Source organism: Parasteatoda tepidariorum, chromosome 1, assembly GCF_043381705.1.
Source record: "Parasteatoda tepidariorum isolate YZ-2023 chromosome 1, CAS_Ptep_4.0, whole genome shotgun sequence".
NCBI classification, from domain to species: Eukaryota; Metazoa; Arthropoda; class Arachnida; order Araneae; family Theridiidae; genus Parasteatoda; species Parasteatoda tepidariorum.
Window position 1 is genome coordinate 72,096,338 of NC_092204.1, and position 18,727 is coordinate 72,115,064.

Sequence of the window (18,727 nt, forward strand, 5' to 3'; positions counted from 1 at the left end):
TGAAATATTGTCTTGAAAGTATTTTTCAGTTTCTGCACTAAAAAATAGTGCGAATTAATGTCAATGGAATGCTGTGGTTACCTTACTTAGTGTCTTCTATGACGTCTCCACTATTTTTCCAACATATTTTATTAAGCTAGTCAAACCTTAAGATGAAATGGTACAGGGGTCAGTGTGCGATAGCTTGTTTAACAGTTTCTTAGGTATCTAATCCTGGTGAACATTGAGTGGGTATTCACGTATTCTTTTTCTATTTTTCAACCTCTACTTTTTCTATTTTTTCACTTGTCCTTCGATTTTTTTTCCATATTTTTACAGTGAATAATGAATTTACAGTAAAAAAATACGGGCACCACGAGAACTGATACTTCTTGTAGTGTAATCTGGTAGGGTTCTACAGTAAGCCGAAAAATTCAGTAAATATCTTAGTGTTTTTCAGTAATAAGAAAATTTAAATTATAGAAAGACCCATTGTGATACAACATATAAAAACATAACATTATTCATGAAAATAAATAAATTGCGTAAAAATACAAATGAAAACTCTTTGGTATAAATAAAAAGAAAACACATCGTTTACTCTAAATTCAACACTCATTTACAGTATATTTTTACTTTAAATATTAGACCTTTTACTTTTTTTCTTCTGTTTATTTTTTTTCTACTGTGTTGACAAAAAAAATTCAATAAAGACCCTAAGTGCTTATGTCAGTCATAGGATATTCAAAAACTGGAGTTACCTAATATGAAACAACATGTGAAGAGAATGGCCTTACCTTACTCCTGAAAATAAATTAAATAAAGTATAAAAATGTCAATAAAAACTCATTAAAATAAATGAAGCAACGCATCGTTTTTTCTAAATTCAATATTTACCCTAAATTTTTACGGCAAATATTTTAGACATTTAGTTTTTTTTTTTTTTTTTTTTTACAGAGTAGACAAAAAATTCAGTAAAGACTCTAACATTTTATGTTAGGCAACATGTGAAAAACAGGACATTATTTGTGAAAATACATGTAATAATACATGAAAATACAAATGAAAAGTCATCAAAATAAATAAAACAACTGATAACGCATATAAACATATAAATAAAATTTAATACTTAGCTATTCACATACTAGCAATGTAACAAAACACAGCTATCATATTTCCTTAACCCTTATTCGCAAATAGGGAACCGGTATTCTTTAATATATATTGACGCACTAATTACAAGTAAAAATATATTTTGGTATTTTTAATAATAAAAAACAGTCTAATAGTTACTAAAAATATCTGTTAAATTATCGGAATTATATTTGACTAAAATATGAAATCCAAAAAAAAAGAAGAAAAAAAAAAAGAAAAAAAAAGTAGTTTGAACAATAAAGTTTTTTCGTTCATATTCAAAAATTTATCAATAATTGATTTTGTAGATCATAGAAATTTTTATGATAAATAACTGTTTCTCTTAGATCTAAATAACTACAAATGAGTGCAAAGTTGAAAAATTATTCCTTAGTAGTGTGCCGTGTTTGGAAGATTTTACCTTTAATGCTGAAAAAGACACCGAGTTTCATGCTGTATGTCATAATCTAATTTATAACAACACAACAACAAATAAAAAAATTTGTAAAAATTTTTTTTCGAAAGTTTTATTTATTTTGCAATGAATTATTTCATCAATAAGAAATGTTTATTACTTAAATGTTTATTAATGTTTATTACTGACAATAATGAACTCAAATTACAACAGCGTACTACACACTAATTTATTAGCAATGCAATATTTACCAATCTAAATACGTGTTTGGTTACGAGTATAAAACTTTGCACCAGACACCCAAAACCAATAAAACATTCTTGTCGAGTTACTAATTAATGTCTCGATTACATCACTATTACTTTTGAAGGAAGATCATGAAATAGAATATTTTTTTACGGAAAAAAACACTACTAATTATATCGCTTGTAAGTAATACAAAGGAAACGTCGTGTGTTTTTCTTTTATGTAAGGTAAAGAGAAGAGAAAAAAATTAATCGATTCGAATAATTGTTTACCTGTTTCAAAACACACGCGACGATCGTTTTGGCGTGACGGGATGAAAGGTAAACAATGTATGCTCAAATCCCAACCATGTGCCTTGCAATGAAAAATATTAGATCAGATAAGATCGTCCGTCGTATTTATCCCTCGACCTGACGAAGGGAAAGATTACGAGTTCCGTTGTTTTTAATCACGCATGTGACTTTGATTTAGTGAGCGTGATTTCTTTGTCTGTTAACCTAACTTAGAATATCATTATTGAATTTACAGCTGGAAAGATGGCTTTCTCTTTTTTGGATTTTGGATGAAATTAGAAGTTTAAAATTCCGGATTAAAGTTATTTATAGAATCTTTTTTTCTACGGCTGTGAGAGATTTTTGGTATCATTCGAAATCATTTTCTTTGATGATTTCATCTTATTTAATTTTGAATAGCTTTATATTACGGTGTTCTGAAATTTTAGTTAATGAGATATGATAATAATAAGAATAAACAAAATAAAATGAATTAAAATTTAATAAGCTAAATAAAAATAGTAATTAATGTAATTTAATTACAATAATTTCTCCTTCAATTTAATTTATAAAATAAATACAATTAATAGTTTTAATTATAAATAATTAATAATTTATAATTAATTAATAATACTTTTAATTAAAATCGGAATTATTAATTAATATTACTTAATTAATATTAGTTAATAATTTTATCTTGCAATTTTAGAAATGTAATGAGCTATGACGTTTAAAAATTTTATAGAATTAAATCAATCTGATTAAGTTAATGAATTTTGTGATCATCTGGGAAAATTTGCTACGTATTTCAACTTTTTTGTTTTGGTTAATTTTTTCACTTTTGTTTTAAAATGTTTTCACCGAGAGTAAATAATAATAAAAAAATCTCGAAAAACGAAGTTTAATGGCATCCAAGCAACTTGTAGACTAGCTGACATAAAATTAGATTCAGAAATGCGAAAAAAATAATAATAAATAAAATAAAATTTAAAAAATGCATTACATTAATGACTCCGTCTCATTATTACAAATCGAAAGATTCTGATGAGAGAATATATTAGTTCAAGCAACAAGTGCATAGTTTGAATTAGACATTGAACGATATTACCAGTGACTGAATTTAAAAACCATTGATTAGAACAGACATATACCACTAAAAGAGTAAAATGCTAAGTGATAGTGGTTTTAAATTAAGTCCATATTCGAATTAAATCTGAACTTCATGATTAAAAAGAATTGCAAAATAAATTTTTCATGTGTTTTTGCTAGAAGTGCATTAGCTTCCTGGCAAATAATTAAAATTGTGTTACACAGAATAAACTAAAACTTTAATAAATCAAAAGAATGGGATACCTTCAAGTGACGTAGTGTGTGTTTCTCGATACTAATTGGTTGTTGACACGAGGCATTTGTTTACTTTACCAAATATTCTTTCCATTCTAATTCGAGTAAGTCAAGCCCGTCAAGTATCAATTCTCTTAAGTGGTGACACATTCTATATCCTTTCACAAAGATTTCAGTTCTTTTACTATATAATTCTTAACACAAAGACAGACACGAAGTCATATAGAACATAAACTAATTATGCATAGAAGTTGCCAGCTACACAAAACAAAAATACATCACGGTTACAATAAACTACGTTAAAGAATAATAAATCTAAGTTAAGTAAAAGACGTAGAAAAGAAATAGTTATATTATAACAAATTCGATGTGCGATACGGCTTTATTTTATTAACTTCATGTTAATTAGCATGCAAACTTATGTTGAAAGACTTATCTCGACTTTAACACACCATCTTGTTTATAAGCGATGAGCTGGCACTGAGGTCATAGGTCATGTGTCTGTGTATCAGTGATTGTCTTCTTTTCGAGTTGCAATTACCAAATTAAGTTGGGGAAAAATATCACTATCGTTGATTCTTTTAATGACATTTAAAATGAAAGTTTTGTTTTGGTTGTTGTAGTTCATTTACGTTGCACTAGAGCTGCACAATGGGCTATTGGCGACGGTCTGGGAAGCATCCCTGAGGATGATCCGAAGACATGCCATCACAATTTTGATCCTCTGCAGAGGGGATGACAGCCCTGCTTCGGTAGCCCGACGACCAGCACGCGAAGTCGAGCACTCTACGGTAGAACAGTTTAATGAGGACCAATACCACACACCCTCGGTCCCTACGCAGACTAATACAAGTGGTCAATGGCAAACTGACAGCAGCCAGTGATGCTTGACTTCGGTGATCTGCTGGGAACCGTGTTTTAGCGATCAGTCCACTACGGTACAGTTTTGTTTCGGAAAATTATTTAATATGATTGTTAATAGAAAGAGTATTCTTAATTTATTATTTTTGTTAAACGAAAAAATGCGGTTCATTGCTAGAACTGGGTACTTGTAATTCAAGAAGGAGAAGAATATCACGGATAACCACGCCTGTAACTTATGACGTCACAGGCATTGTCAGTGCCAGCTGATCATTTATAAGCAAAAAGGCACGTTAAAATTGAGCTAATTTTCTCACATAGATTAGAATGTTAATTAACGTGAAGTTAATTAAAAACAGCTCCGTATCACTTACGGAATTTGTTGAAATATAATTCCTATCTTTTATTTAGCTTAGATTTATTTTTTGTGCAATGTAGTAACCGTGATGTATTTTTGTTTTGTGTACCTGGTAACTTCTATGAATAATTAATTTATGTTCTACATGGCTCGGTGCCAGTATTTGGGTTAAGCAAGAGATATATAGTGAAAGAATTGAAATCTTTGCGAAAGAATCTTTGTGAAAGAATATAGAATGTGTCGCTTAAGAGAATTGATACTTGACAGATTTGGCGCACTATAAACAGAATGGAAAGAACAGTTGCTAACGTAAAAAAAAAACGCATAAGAATACGTATTTTATAAATCGCCAAATACAAATCCATATTCTTAGCGAGTCACTGAGATTTTTGAAAATATTTTAATCAAAATTTTAACCAAAATGATTTTTAAAAAAATAGAATGCCCGACATATCTCAAAGAAGCCAGATTACTGATGCAAATATAGTGTTATACAACGTCACCTATTCAATCGTTTTATTAAAGGAAATAAATACATTTTTAAGAGAAATTATAATATTTAGTTGCCTGTTGTTAACCAATGTGAATAATATACAATACATCATCCAGATTTAATTAAGAATAATACTATCGGAATAATAGTTTTCTTTCTTTGTCCTTCTCATTAAGTTGAAGAAAATATATATTAGTAAATTTTCTAATCTCAAAGGACTTATATTATACTTAAACTATTTAATAATACAATAAACTTAAAAAACCATAATTGAAAAGATTTTCATTTCTATTGTTAGTAATTTCTGCTGGGCGAAAAATAATTTTGTCGGCATGTGTTCAAATATAAAACAAGAAGAAAAATATTTGATATGTAATTATAATGGTTTTGTAGGAAATCAAGATAACAATCTTCGCCAATCTATGTATTACAACAAAAGAACTGAGATTATTTTCATATAATTGGGTTTGTAGTTTTATTATTATAAATTTAAGCCACTCTTTCTAATGTTCTATTTAAGAGTGAGAGAATTAGCAAAACTTCGAACTTCAGAAACATGTTGTTGTTTTTTTCAAATCTTTAATGATTTCACATTATTTTATTATATCTATTTAGTAAATATAAATAAATAATTACAATATTGGAATAATTGAAATTTATATTTTTTCTAAATTATGTCACAAATCCCATTTAAGAATATTGACCGGGAGTCATTTCCTGTTTTTCTGAACATTTATTCCATAGGTATTTTCTTTTAGCTATTCCGAATATTCCCATAACTCTGGCATGCATTCTGATTTAAAAATAAAGTTAAAAAATGGGTTTACAAAATAAAAACATAAAGATGTACTTTTTCCAAACATAAAACAAATTTTGAAAGGCTTAAGTTTTAGAAAGAATTCATTTTACAAAGAAAAAAAATCTTTTTTTTTTATCAAAGTAAAAATATATATAAAAGTAAGCCTTCCATGAATTTAATAGCTGGTACACTAATAGTCCTTTTTCAAAACGCTATTTTTCAGATAAAAAAAATCATATGGGATATTTTAATATATTTTGCCATCTCCCTTTTCTCTGTCGTGAACCCAGCGCTCGTGCACATGCCAAACAACACGCCAAACAAATACGCCAAACTCACAGGCTCAATTTGAACTAAATTATTTATATGTGGGAAATAACTCATTAATTACTAATGCAAAATCGTGCCATTTGCTACTTAACTCAAATTCAAATAGCGTAAAGAGATGGGATGAATTAAGGAATAAGACCATCGTTTCGCATAGGTGAAGAAGTATATTTGAATCTCTAATACATCTCCAGTGCATCTTTTCATATAGCCCAAATGTCGGTTAGCTTCCATCAAAAAGGATACTGTTTCCAGTAGAACAACTGAAGTCAAGCAACTCTGGCTGCGGTCAGTAAGCGGGTGGGTGAAAGCTTTGATCAGTCTGCTTAGGGACCGACGCTGCACTGTATCATTCCTCGTTAAACTGTTCTATCGTAAAGTGCACGATTTCGAACGCAGGTCGTCGGGCTACCAAAGCAGGGGAGCCATCCCCTCTGCAAAATATCAAAATTGTGATGGCATGTCTTCGGATCATCTTCAGGGATGTTTCCCGGACCATCACCAATAGCCCATTGTGCAGCTCTAGTGCGACGTAAACCGAGTGAGTACCCTATCTACCATTAAAAATTACTCCATAAAGACATGAACTGGAACTGCTCTTGTCTTCTGGGTTGGGTTCAAAGTTATAATGCTTATATAACACTGAAAAGTGGAATATTAAGAGTCACATATCTGCCTAATTGACTTGCTGTTTGATGATAGAAATAAGATAAATATTCAACGTTGGGAAATTCACCTTTACTTTTGAGAAGGTAGCTTCTATCACAAAAATAATGCTAAAAATTGCTCTATTGTTAATTTTGCTGGGGGTTCCTTTTCGTGATTTGTCAATTGCATTTTGCGTTGTCAGTTTAAAGAAAGACTAAATATTATACAAAATTCCATAAATATTGCGTGCCATAGAACCACTCTTTAATATATTCTTTAATCGCTACGCATTACTCGATTTCAGCCAGATTATTCTCCTAACCATTAACTTTCTCAACAGCATAGCCGAAACATTAAATGCGACATTGTTGAAATTAAATCCCCGCAGCAGTGTTGTTTTGAGATGTCTTTTGACGACAATCTGCGCGATATATTGCGTCGTGTCTATGTCAGTTGACACCTGAGGCAGGTATCAGGGCGGCAACCTTGGAAAAAAGCGGTTTCTGCCGGAAGTGCGGAGGTCACCGCTTCCTTTTTTACTTTGAGACTATACGTGTTACAGCAACGCTTCGCCTACTTGTTCAAGTCTTTTGCCCGAGTAACGCCTGCACTTTCCCTCGTACTTACTTTTTCCATGTTATCGAAAGTCTTTTTCTGGCACGTACTCAGAACAGGCAAACTTGTAACCACAGGCGGATGTAACATCCACCTCCGTCTGCGTTACATATGACAAGCCAACGTGACGTTCTACTGAAATTTTATATTTTGTTCCTGTTTTGAGTACTTCTTTGCTGACATTGGAAAGAAGTCTGAAGTTTCACATAACTACGACATACTAGTTGAATAATTGTAAAATGTCTTTGCGCTCGTAATATTTTTATCTTAAATTTTCAAACACAAATCAGAATTTAAGGAAAAATATAAATATGAATTAAATTAAAGCAAGAATCTCCTATTGTGAACAATAATACAATCTAATTAGGAATTATTTTATATAAAGTTTTTTTTCCTGAAAAAATAAATAAAGGAAGCTAGTGTAGCAATTAATTGAAGCGTAAGCTTGTCTGAATTTATATTTTAATTTAAAATAATAACAAGCTGGTAATCTTCTTATTTTATTTGAGTTTAGGAGAAAATAAGATCTTATACCCTATTTAAATAAAATTACAATAAGTAAAATTACAATATTGGAATAATGGAAATTTTTATTTTTTAAAATTACATCAAAAATCCCATTTCAAAATATTGGCCGGAAATCATTTTCTGTTTTTCTGAACATTTATTCGATAGGTATATTGCTTTAGCTATTCTGAATATTCCCATAATTCTGGCATGAATTCCGATTTAAAAATAAAACAAAAAAAAAACAAAAAAAAATGGGTTAACGAAATAAAAACATAAAGATGTACTTTTTCCAAACATAAAAACAAATTATAAAAGGTTTAAGTTTTAGAAAGAATTCATTTTACTATGGTTAAAGTGCGCAAGAATAAGGTACGTTGACATTTAACCAACGTTTTCAACAGCGTATTCCAAAAAAATAGTTTGTTTTATTTAACCATGGATATCGTTTATAAATTTGCTGTAAATATGATACAAGGCAAATTTTTAAAAAAAAGCAAATCATAACAGTTTACAACATTAACAAATGAAAGAAAATAAGCGATAGCAAATCTTAAATAATGAAAATACGGTTCAAACTAAATCCTTTTGTAAATGTTGTAAAAAAATGGATTACTAATTTGTAATTTATGACATTAATAGTTTTTATTTTATTTTATGTGGTTATCTTAATAATAACGTAGTTTTCTAAATTACTTAATGATTTCACAAGAGCAAATTGTGATAAAGATACGAACTGCATTCCAATATCTCAGTTACGATTAGAATAACCTAACCTAGTTGATTCGTGTTGTTATATCCGTTTAAATATTTAACTGATTATAAATTACTTAAACATTTAAGGAACAAACTTCTTAACATTTTCTATACAAAAAGTTTGCTATTTATTTCTTGATTCTATACATCCCAGTCATTTACACTTTATGAAAAATGGTAAAAGTGTATTCACCTCTTTAACCCCTTCCTTCTCGCTCCCGTGATATTGACGGGCTGGAGTGTTCAGTAGTAACGCGCCAATAAGAATAAAACTAATTCCTTTTGCTCGGAAAACATTTTATTTCTCATTTTACACGCCTGATGGCAGTACCAGGATATTTTTAAGGTAATTGTAGATAGTTAGTTTATTTTAAACTAGTTGCAGCACTAATCAAATACGTAATACAAATACAAAAGCCAAAAAAATAGGCACTTTTATGACCGTTTTCTTGAAAATTAACAGATCGTCAAGGGGTTAAAAGTTGTCTTCGCTTATCATCGTTTCCGGTTGTATTTTTTTCCGAGGAACTTTCAGATCCAACGACTGGTGCATTAGAATCTTTTCTGGATATTGTTCGAATAAACACAAAGTAACCACTACTTATTTTTTTTTTAAATTAAAAAAATCATTTTTTGTGGGATTTATCTTATTGATCAGAGTAGTCATCAGATCAGAGTGGATTATCTTTAGAAGATTCACGTGTCTGCATTCGTTTGAGCATGGCCCTGCCAATTGTTGTTTACGTTAAACAAAAATATCATGCATATTTGCTGCAAACTTAGTAAGATGTAAAGTTGAATGATTAATAAAAATCTGTTTTAATTTAACATATTTTTTAAAGAAATAGTCAGTTTCAATGATATCATGCTTCATCTTATAGTACAGAAATATGATTTATCTTTATAAGATTGAAGTCAATTCCAATGATATGATTCTAAGAGTCGACATTTTGGGTTAACAATCAACCAACCTTAGCAGCAGTTCATAAACGATTCTTTAAATTTTCTTCCCATTCTTCAATGCATGCCATTAAATACCTTCTTAATACGGGATTAAAATTAAGATCTTTTTTGTACGGAATTTGCAGGTGGATCTTTTGCAATTCATTTTCTCAGTTTTGTTGTTACAGCCTTTAATCCTGAGTTGGCTTTAGTGTATCTTCTAGTAATTGAAAAACAAAAATGTTTAAAAATGAGCAAATTTTTTTTTCTAAACGATGCTTGCTTATTCGAATTATCGTTTAGTGAGACAAGAAGGGCATCCCAGATCATTACTTTTTAAATGCTTGACAGGGTTGTTATGGACCCACCTCAAATAGACGGTTCTTATAATTCATTATTGATATTAAGTGAAAGGGGAGATGGTGGATAATTGTTTTGAGGGAACCGATAGAGGAAGGAAGACTCTCCAGGAAGAGATTGGAAGTTGGGTTGAGAAATCAATGGTCTAGGGAAGCCGCAGCTGCGAGTGATTGGCGGGGACATTGACTTATCACGATGGAATGCAAATGAGTGGAGCGTTTTCCAATTTTTCGGCGAGTTCCGGAGCTAATTAAAGATCAGATTGCGGCTGTACGAATATTGAGTGACCTCCGAGAGGTCGGTGGGTTCATAGCAGGGGCTATCCGTTATGTTTTCATTAAGCAACTTCTACTTTGAGTAATGAACTCTGCCATTCCATTGCGTAAAGGGGGGAGGGATATGGATAATGCGCAAGGCATGTTGCAATATTAGAAAAGGATGTAACCTAGGGTCTATTTTGTTGAAATTTTATTGCAGAAAATGGAAAAGTGAGTTTCAGAACAGAATGCAAGGTGGAAAAAAGAGGGGGAGGGGGAGCAACATTGAAAACATGACTGATCCTAGATAAAAACGAAATTGACAAGTTCAGTTATATATAAATTTGATTTATCATATTTAATTTAAAGTTTAAATATAGTTATATTAACATTTATTTTAAATAAAATAATTTATGGATTTTGATAACACAGTGGTTGAATAATTATTTTTTTTCGTCTTAAGAGATTTGATGAGTTAAACACCAAAAATAGTTTTAAACTTTGTTTTACTATTTCGAAAGTTTGGTAAAGTTATTGTTTCTTCATTCCGAAATTAAAACTGTTATGCTCATTATAATATGTATGGGCTACAAAGCATATAAAATTCAAATAAATATTTTTTTCCGAAAAAGTAAAATTTTTTTTTATTAGTTTCATATACATAAAGTTGCTTATTTCACTTATAGCTTTTAAATTTCTATATCCGTTTAAACAAAGTGTTCAACATCTATAAATCAAAGCTTCAACGTTTTTTTCTTTAATTTCAAAGCTTTAAACTGAGCACAATATGGAATAGCAAAGAATTAATAATGGATCAAAAGAGAAAAAAAAATTAAGAAAAAATTATTAGTCTTTAAACTGAGCAATGTGGAATAGTGAATAATAGTGAATCAAAATTATTAGTAAGAAAAATTATTGCTGTTATTTAATAAATTAGCATAGGTTCAATCGTCCAATTGATTTAAATGAAGGGGTCTACCATAGAAATCAAGTTAATCAGACTAATTTCATTTCTCCCTTAGAAGTATGAAATTCCAACTTAGAGGGAACTCCCCCCCCCCTTGGTTAAGTACCACTGTTTTAAACTATTTATTCTATCAATTTGGATTGGTCTCATTGGATTTTTCCCTCTCGCTGAATCCTGGTATGCAAGCTTTTGCAAATTTTTACCACTTGCTAAGAGGTTAGCACTTAAGAATTTGCCATTGGCAAAACTTGGATTTAATACTATCATTTTGGATGTACGAGTTTTGACGATTTTTTGAGCTATTTGTTTCTGAACTAATATGAGTTTACATTTATAGAATCATAGTCCTTTTATGAAACAGTGAAAAGCCTTGAGGGGAAAATGAAATACTAAAGAGAGGTGGTAAATTAATGAATTCTGCGATTAAAAGTAGTTCGTTTTAAAACTCATTTCAGGATAAAAGTAATCCTTTTTAAGTTAATTTTAACTAGTTTTAACAACAAATTTCAAAATATTTTGTCTTAAACTTAAACCAATTTTTTTAAACAATTACATTTATCCATCTTTCTTTCTTTTCTTTTCTTTTTGCAATATTTTTTAACGTTTTTAAAAAGCTTCAGTATTTTTTCGATTCTTCATAATTTCTATAATTTATGAGAAATATTAGATAATTTACTTTATCACAGAAATAACTTCGCATACTAAATTAAAGTTGCAAAATTAATTACTGATTTAAAATGTTTGAAAATACTAACTTTATTTAAATTATTTGTCACTGCTCTCTATCTTTTTTTAAAAAATAAGGACCCCACCCAGATGCATCTTAAACATTAACTATACTGTTTTCTTTTATAGAAAGCAGCAGAAGTACATTTTCCCTCTTGGACATCCCTGCATAGCAATACATTTTTAAGCAACTAATAAAGTAATGAATGCAAGAGTTGCAATATTTTTCTTGGCATGCAGATTACTGCAATAACTGCTTAACATAGTAATGTCTAATTTTCAGTTTCTTATTTTGTTACTAAGTGGAGAAAGGATTTGGTTTGTTCAAGAGGTTCGTAATCGTTTTTCTAGAATATTTAGCACTTGTAATACGTTATGAAATTTTTAAGATTCTTCTATAGTATTTTTAATGTTTAATGCTTTTTTTTTTAACTATTTGTAATGTTTCTTAACTGTTTAGAAAAAGTTGAATGGTTCGTAAAGCATTCCAGTCAGAGGGCTAGATTCATGAGTCATGAGTCAGTTGTCGTTCTTTTGTAACCATAAGTCGTTAGCAGTAGTTTAACGTTGCAACGCTATGGCTTTGGAGTCGGTATTTCGATGTGTTTGCAGGCCTCATCTACTCATCGGCTCAATTTGCTGCACATTCATCGTGCGTGACTCGGGACCTTGTGCCAATGAGTCCGCATTGATTTCTACTCCTCTGGTTGGATGCTGTCTTGGTGAGCTGTTGCGAATGAGCTTTTAGAGCTTGAAAATTAAGAGGTCCTTAAAGATAAATTAACATTCATCTTACAAATAATGAGCCGTTGCGGCGAATGAGCTTTTAGAGCTTGAAAATTAAAAGGTCCTTAAAGATTAATTAACATTCATCTTACAAATAATGAGCTGTTGCGGCGAATGAGCTTTTAGAGCTTGAAAACTGAGAGGTCCTTAAAGATTAATTAACATTCATCTTACAAATAATGAGCTGTTGTGGTGAATGAAATTTTAGAGCTTGAAAATTAAGAGGTCCTTGAAGATTAATTAACATTAATCTTACAAATAATGAGCTATTGCGGCGAATGAGCTTTTAGAGCTTGAAAATTAAGAGATCATTAAAGATTAATTAACATTCATCTTACAAATAATAAATCGTTTTTTTTTCGGATGTTCAATAAAATTTTTGTTTATAATCTCACATTGCTAAAGCTTGAATTTTCAAGACTTTGTTACAAAATAAGTAAAACAAGTGAATCAAAACAAAAATATGATAAAATTTTGAAAACACATCTTCGAAAAAAGTTCAAAGAAATATTATCTTTAAAAAAAATGATTTTTTGGTTGCAAAATATTACAGTACCATGTTGAAAATTAGTTTTGAATTCTGAATCAAAAAACTTAGAAGATAAAAGTGGAACATCTTGTTAAACCATTTAAAGCCATGAGAATAACAATAACAAAGTATAGTAATAATAATAATTAAAAACTGCAAAAGATTCAAGGAAAATGATTACCGAACTTTCGTCTAAATTGTTTTTAAATGATTCTCTTATCTTATCCAAATCGGGTATAAAAAGAAAATAATTATCATTTAAATGTACTCACGTAGATATCTACACGAGGTCAGTTCTATGAAATTTCAAGATATGATTCGATTACCCGAGACTAAGGAAGGATCCATCCTCACAATAATTGTTACTTGAAGATAAAGTGACAGCCGATTGTGCACGGCGCAAAGTAAATCCAACTCTAATGAAACAATAAATTGGTCATTAATCATGGTTCTTGACCGGTATCATACATCTTTGAAACAGCTACTTGTCAGGAAAGCAGTCCTCACAAAGACCTCTACAATTAACAGTGAAAGAACAACTAAAATATTAACTGGTTCTGTCAATTTCTGTGCGGGAAGATGAAAAATAATTAAGCTTGAATTGAAAAAGTTTTTTCGCTGGTAATAATGTGGATAATACAAAAATGGTGGTTTTGTTTGCAGTGAACGTAGCGTATCTTAATCAATCGATAACGAAAATTATAAAATACAGATGTGAAAACCTTTTTAAAGAGATCTGGCATTATTTTGGAAATTATTTAAAAATGCACTCAGTAAAAAATTCCGGATTAAATTACGATAAAAAGTTCTGGCACTTAGGGTGCCGGTATTTTTTTTACCGTAAAATCCATTTCTTTAACGGAACACGCAACGGAATGGAAAATCTGATATATCTTAATTTTTACAGTATTGATTACCGTAATATCACTGAACCACTCTAATTAAATAAATGTTGCAGTAAAATATTTTATGGTAAAAATGGATTTTAAAAATAATGCCCTTAGAGTGTAGGACCTTTATACCGTAATTTGATCCAGAATTTTTTATTATTATTAGTGCAAGCATTATTTTGAATTTTCGTGCCATTTTGTACACAAAATTTTGTTTACAAATCTTTCTGTCGTGTCCTGAATGTTGCCAAAGCAAGATAATAAAGTACCAAACTTTATCAAAGATCCAGATAACTGCAACCGCTAGCTCTGGTGCTTCAAAAAGAATTTCCTTCTATGGATCTAGAAGTAGCAATGTATTAAGCCTTAAAGTTAAGTTCAAAGCTGGGATCTAAGTTGAGAATCTCTATTTGCCCCGAGATATTTTGAGATAATAATTTATTTATTAAATTATTTTTAAAAATAATTCAAAAGTTGTAAGTTAAGTTCAAAAGTTTTTTTTAATTTTATTCTGAGAATACTGTTTCTCTACAATTTTTTTTATTTTATTATTTCGAATAAATTATCCATACTTCAGTTTATCTTCGACTTACATTGCAATTAGCATTTAAAATAATTAGAATATTAAAGATTTACCTATTCTTTCTTTTTTTTAAAAAATAGTCATGTATCGAAATTGAAAACAAAAGTTTTGATTCCTGAAAACAAATTGAGGTAAAATATCTCAAATATACACATTTAAAATTTCAGCTTTTGAGATACACTGCTTTTTAAAGATAAAAAGAATTGTAAAAAAGTGATCAAGGAGAAAAAAAAACATTCAAAGATTCAATGTCACTTGAAGTTCAATGAGAGGAAAAAATTAAACTCAGTTTTATTTCTCGCTCTAGTTCAGATAAAAACTATAATTTTTTTCTAATTTTAATAGGAACCAATGGCATTTTGAAATAAAAAAGCAAACAGACCTTTAAATTGAAAAAAAATATACTTCGAATCTCCTAAAAAATTGTTTACTATTGAACTTTCTTAGATAAAGAGGGATCTCTGAGTTGCAGATTTTCTAAAAATAAGTTTTTGTTGTTTTAATTTAAATTTCTAATTCTATATAGATATAAATGATTATCCAATTTTTTTTATTATAGCTGAGCCATTGTGAGCTTAAAATAAGTTAAGCCAATCTTAAAATAAACTAAGCTTATAGATAAACTAACAAAATTTAACGCATGTTATCATAATTTTTTTTCCCAACCTGGCTGCAAGTTATTTTCCTAGTACCAAGCAAGTTATTTGCGAGATATTTTTATTATCTAAATTGCTAAAAATAGTTTTTTTTATCGTATAGATTAGGAGATTTCAAAAAATGTGAAAACTTTAACAAAAAAGCAAGCTATTAAAAGCTTAAAGCTTATTTAAAAGCTTTTTTTCCCTGAGAAAACACTATGTAAAATAAACTCTCATTTAGTATTTTGATTAAAAATCTATTTAAATATTTGAAAATACTAACATAACATTCAAAAATTTTAATATCGAAATGTAAAAATGTACAATTAAGAAAAAGTGTTCAAAGAATCGTAAAAACTTATGATTACATACAAAGAAACCTATTCGGAGATGAAGACACTGAAGTTTGTAATACTTTCCACGATAACTTGATTATAAGATCAACTTCATATTTTTTTATAACCGTCTTTGAATAACCGATCCAATTTTAAGTTTATGTCTACCAATGTTCAATTTCGTAGCCTTGTATTTTTGAACCCCATTCAGAAAACAAGGGAATTCTTGGGTGGAACATTTCAAGACATTTGCCTTCGTGGAGGACTTTTTGATGGAACTACCAGACATTTGCGTTACATGTAGGAGAAAACCGCGAAAACTTCTCACGATTAGCTTGACGGCGAGGAGACTCAAACCCAGATCCGTCTACCGCTGAGGATGTCTTACGTCAGAATAGCCGGGTGCAGAATTCGTATTGACCAGCTGTCGTTAACTTCATATTTTATTTAAAATCCTTGAAACGATTTTGGAATATTAATTTTTTTTCCAGAGAGTTAGTTCTATAATTTTTAAAATGAATTAATCTTAATAACTTTGCCTACATTTGGCCCATTCCTTTCTCCGTTTGTCTTAAAAACCAAAATATTGCAAACTTTTTACACAAGTTTCTGGATAACTGTTATTACTTTTATTTTTTCACCCATCTACTTCGAACAAATAATTCATTAGCAAATTTAATAGTACATAAAAAAAATATCTAAATCGTATTAATATCCCCATTAAAACCATAAGTGTTGGATATTTAAATGGTAGCCATAAATCATTACTTCACTTGTGTCATAGGAAGGCGGCAGAGAAATGATGCCGAATCATTAATGATCTCTCCATGCCTAATGAGAGGTCAATTGACCTTAAGAAAGAGGTCAAAAGTAATTTAAGATCATAAAGATCTCGTTAAGAGACGGAGATCAATACTTATACTAATGCTATATGATCACGATGATGAGATAATTTTAATTCCCGGTGTCTCTTTAAAATTTATAGTGTTATTTTACAATAATATGGTAACAATTTCTATTTGTTGTATGTCGTTACTAATTGCATAAATAAAAAATAATTATTGCTGAAATGACACTTGAGAAATTTTATTTAAAAAGTAAGTAGTTTATTCATAAAGGAAAGTGTATAGAATTTTGCATTCAATGAATCAATTTCTAACTGAATAACATGGGAACAATTTGATTTCACCGTCGTAAAAATAATCAGATTAAATGACATCAGATTACAAATCAAATGCTCAAAGGATTAGTGTAATTTTTTAGATTATTACTATGCTATTAAAGTAATTCAATAGAAAGGATTTATAGCAGGGCTTGGAACATTAATATTAAAAATATATTTCTTATATAAAAACATTTTATCATTTTTCCTAATTTTTTTTTCATGAATTGCCACGAGAAAAATAAATTACGTTATTTGGAGAAAGTTTTGTAAAACTAAATCTGTTTGAAATTTTATAGAGACATTTCAAAATTCACTAGTTCATTTAGTTACGTTATTTAAAACTAATAACACTGGAGAACAAATTTTCTGTTGCATTTATACAAACACTTGATCTTGCCTAATTCGGTTGTGGGGATTTCAAATCTGAAATTCTTTTTGCTCCCAAAGCTACATGTTTTTTTATTACATAACATTTTTAGTCCATTTTGACGAAAGATACAAGTTTTGAAACGTTATAAATAACAGTTTTTGCGTCACTGCTGCATTGCAAAAAAATCGTTTTTTAATTTTAAAGTTTCAATTGTCAGTGTTCCAGTAGTTTTTTATTAGTGGTTTATGTTGTAACACTGTTAAGCTTTTGAATACAAATTTAACTTTACTATTGAATGTTTAAAGCGAGTCATTTTGTGTCGATCATTTTGTGTCGATTTTTTTAATATAATCTCCTTTCATCTCGAAACATTTCTCCCAGTCTTTCGCCAACATTTTAATGTCACCCGAAAATTAGGATTTTTGAAGGAATCTCAAAAGAGACACATGTTTGGTCGATGACCTCCTCTTCAGACATGAATCTTGGTCTACCGAGCCAAATTTGCTTTCAAGTTTGAATTAAAATTAAAATGAATCACTGTCTGCGAATCTGAAGAATATTGTTGATGTTGTAATGATTTTAGTTTTAGTTCCATAGATTTTACCAATGAAACAGCGCAAATGTGACACACCAGAAAGGTACTGGGTTTGAATCTCGGACAAGGCATGGTTGTTCTTTCATTCTCTTTACTATCTGTCCTTTCTATAGGAGTAACATTGGCCCACCTAATATGATGCCCCTGAAAGAGTGGCCAACAAATCCGTCTTACTAATACCTGAATGACGAGTGTCAATCGAGTGGGCATTGGAAGAAAAAATAATGCGAACATCAACTTATGGAGTTTTTAAGAACTAATTAAAAAACCCTCATAATATGTTTTATCTTAATATTGTAATTAATCATGCAGTAGGTAATAGCAACTGATAAATCTAACAAACTTAACAATTAAATTAAAATAAAGTACCTAATGAAGAAAATTTCCCCAAACGCATATGGTAGCCGTATCAGTAACTTTAATTTTAAGAGATACCTAAGCTTATTTCTGTTTCTTTTTGTTTGCTTTCCTTCCTATTCCGTGTTGACAAAGGTTTATAAGCCTTAATTGAGCACACAAGCCTGCAAATATATGTTGTACCACTAAACCAATCCCATTCCTTGCATCTGTTTTCCCTCGTAAAACCTTTTTGCAACCTTTTGTAATCACGTTGTTGTCAATCATACATTGGCTAATAACAATTGTTATATCTAACAAATTAACAAAGCAAGCTTTGAAATAATGAAAAAATTACTCCGACCGCATGACAGCAGATCAGTAACTTGGATTAAAAGAGATACCTAAGCCTATTTCTGTTTCTTTTTGTTTGCTTTCCTTTCTATTCCCTGCATCTGTTTTCCCTCGTAAAACCTTTTTCGCGACCTTTAACA

At 29.9% G+C, this 18,727-nt stretch overlaps 1 protein-coding gene and 1 long non-coding RNA gene across 7 annotated transcripts in view; one reads left to right on the forward strand and one right to left on the reverse strand.

The window, feature by feature from the left end:
- Positions 1 to 18,727, reverse strand: part of LOC139426887 (uncharacterized) — a 317,926-nt gene that overhangs the window by 283,765 nt on the left and 15,434 nt on the right. Inside the window, exon 1 of one of the 3 annotated variants that reach the window (XR_011638033.1) lies at positions 2,047 to 2,189. The exons of the other annotated variants lie outside the window; for them this stretch is intronic. This is a non-coding gene — a long non-coding RNA (uncharacterized lncRNA). Of the gene's footprint in view, positions 1 to 2,046; positions 2,190 to 18,727 lie in introns of those variants that run through there. 3 annotated transcript variants of the gene reach the window in all.
- LOC107447961 (silk gland factor 3) overlaps positions 1 to 18,727 on the forward strand; it is a 463,042-nt gene that overhangs the window by 225,838 nt on the left and 218,477 nt on the right. The gene's annotated exons all lie outside the window — the stretch shown is intronic.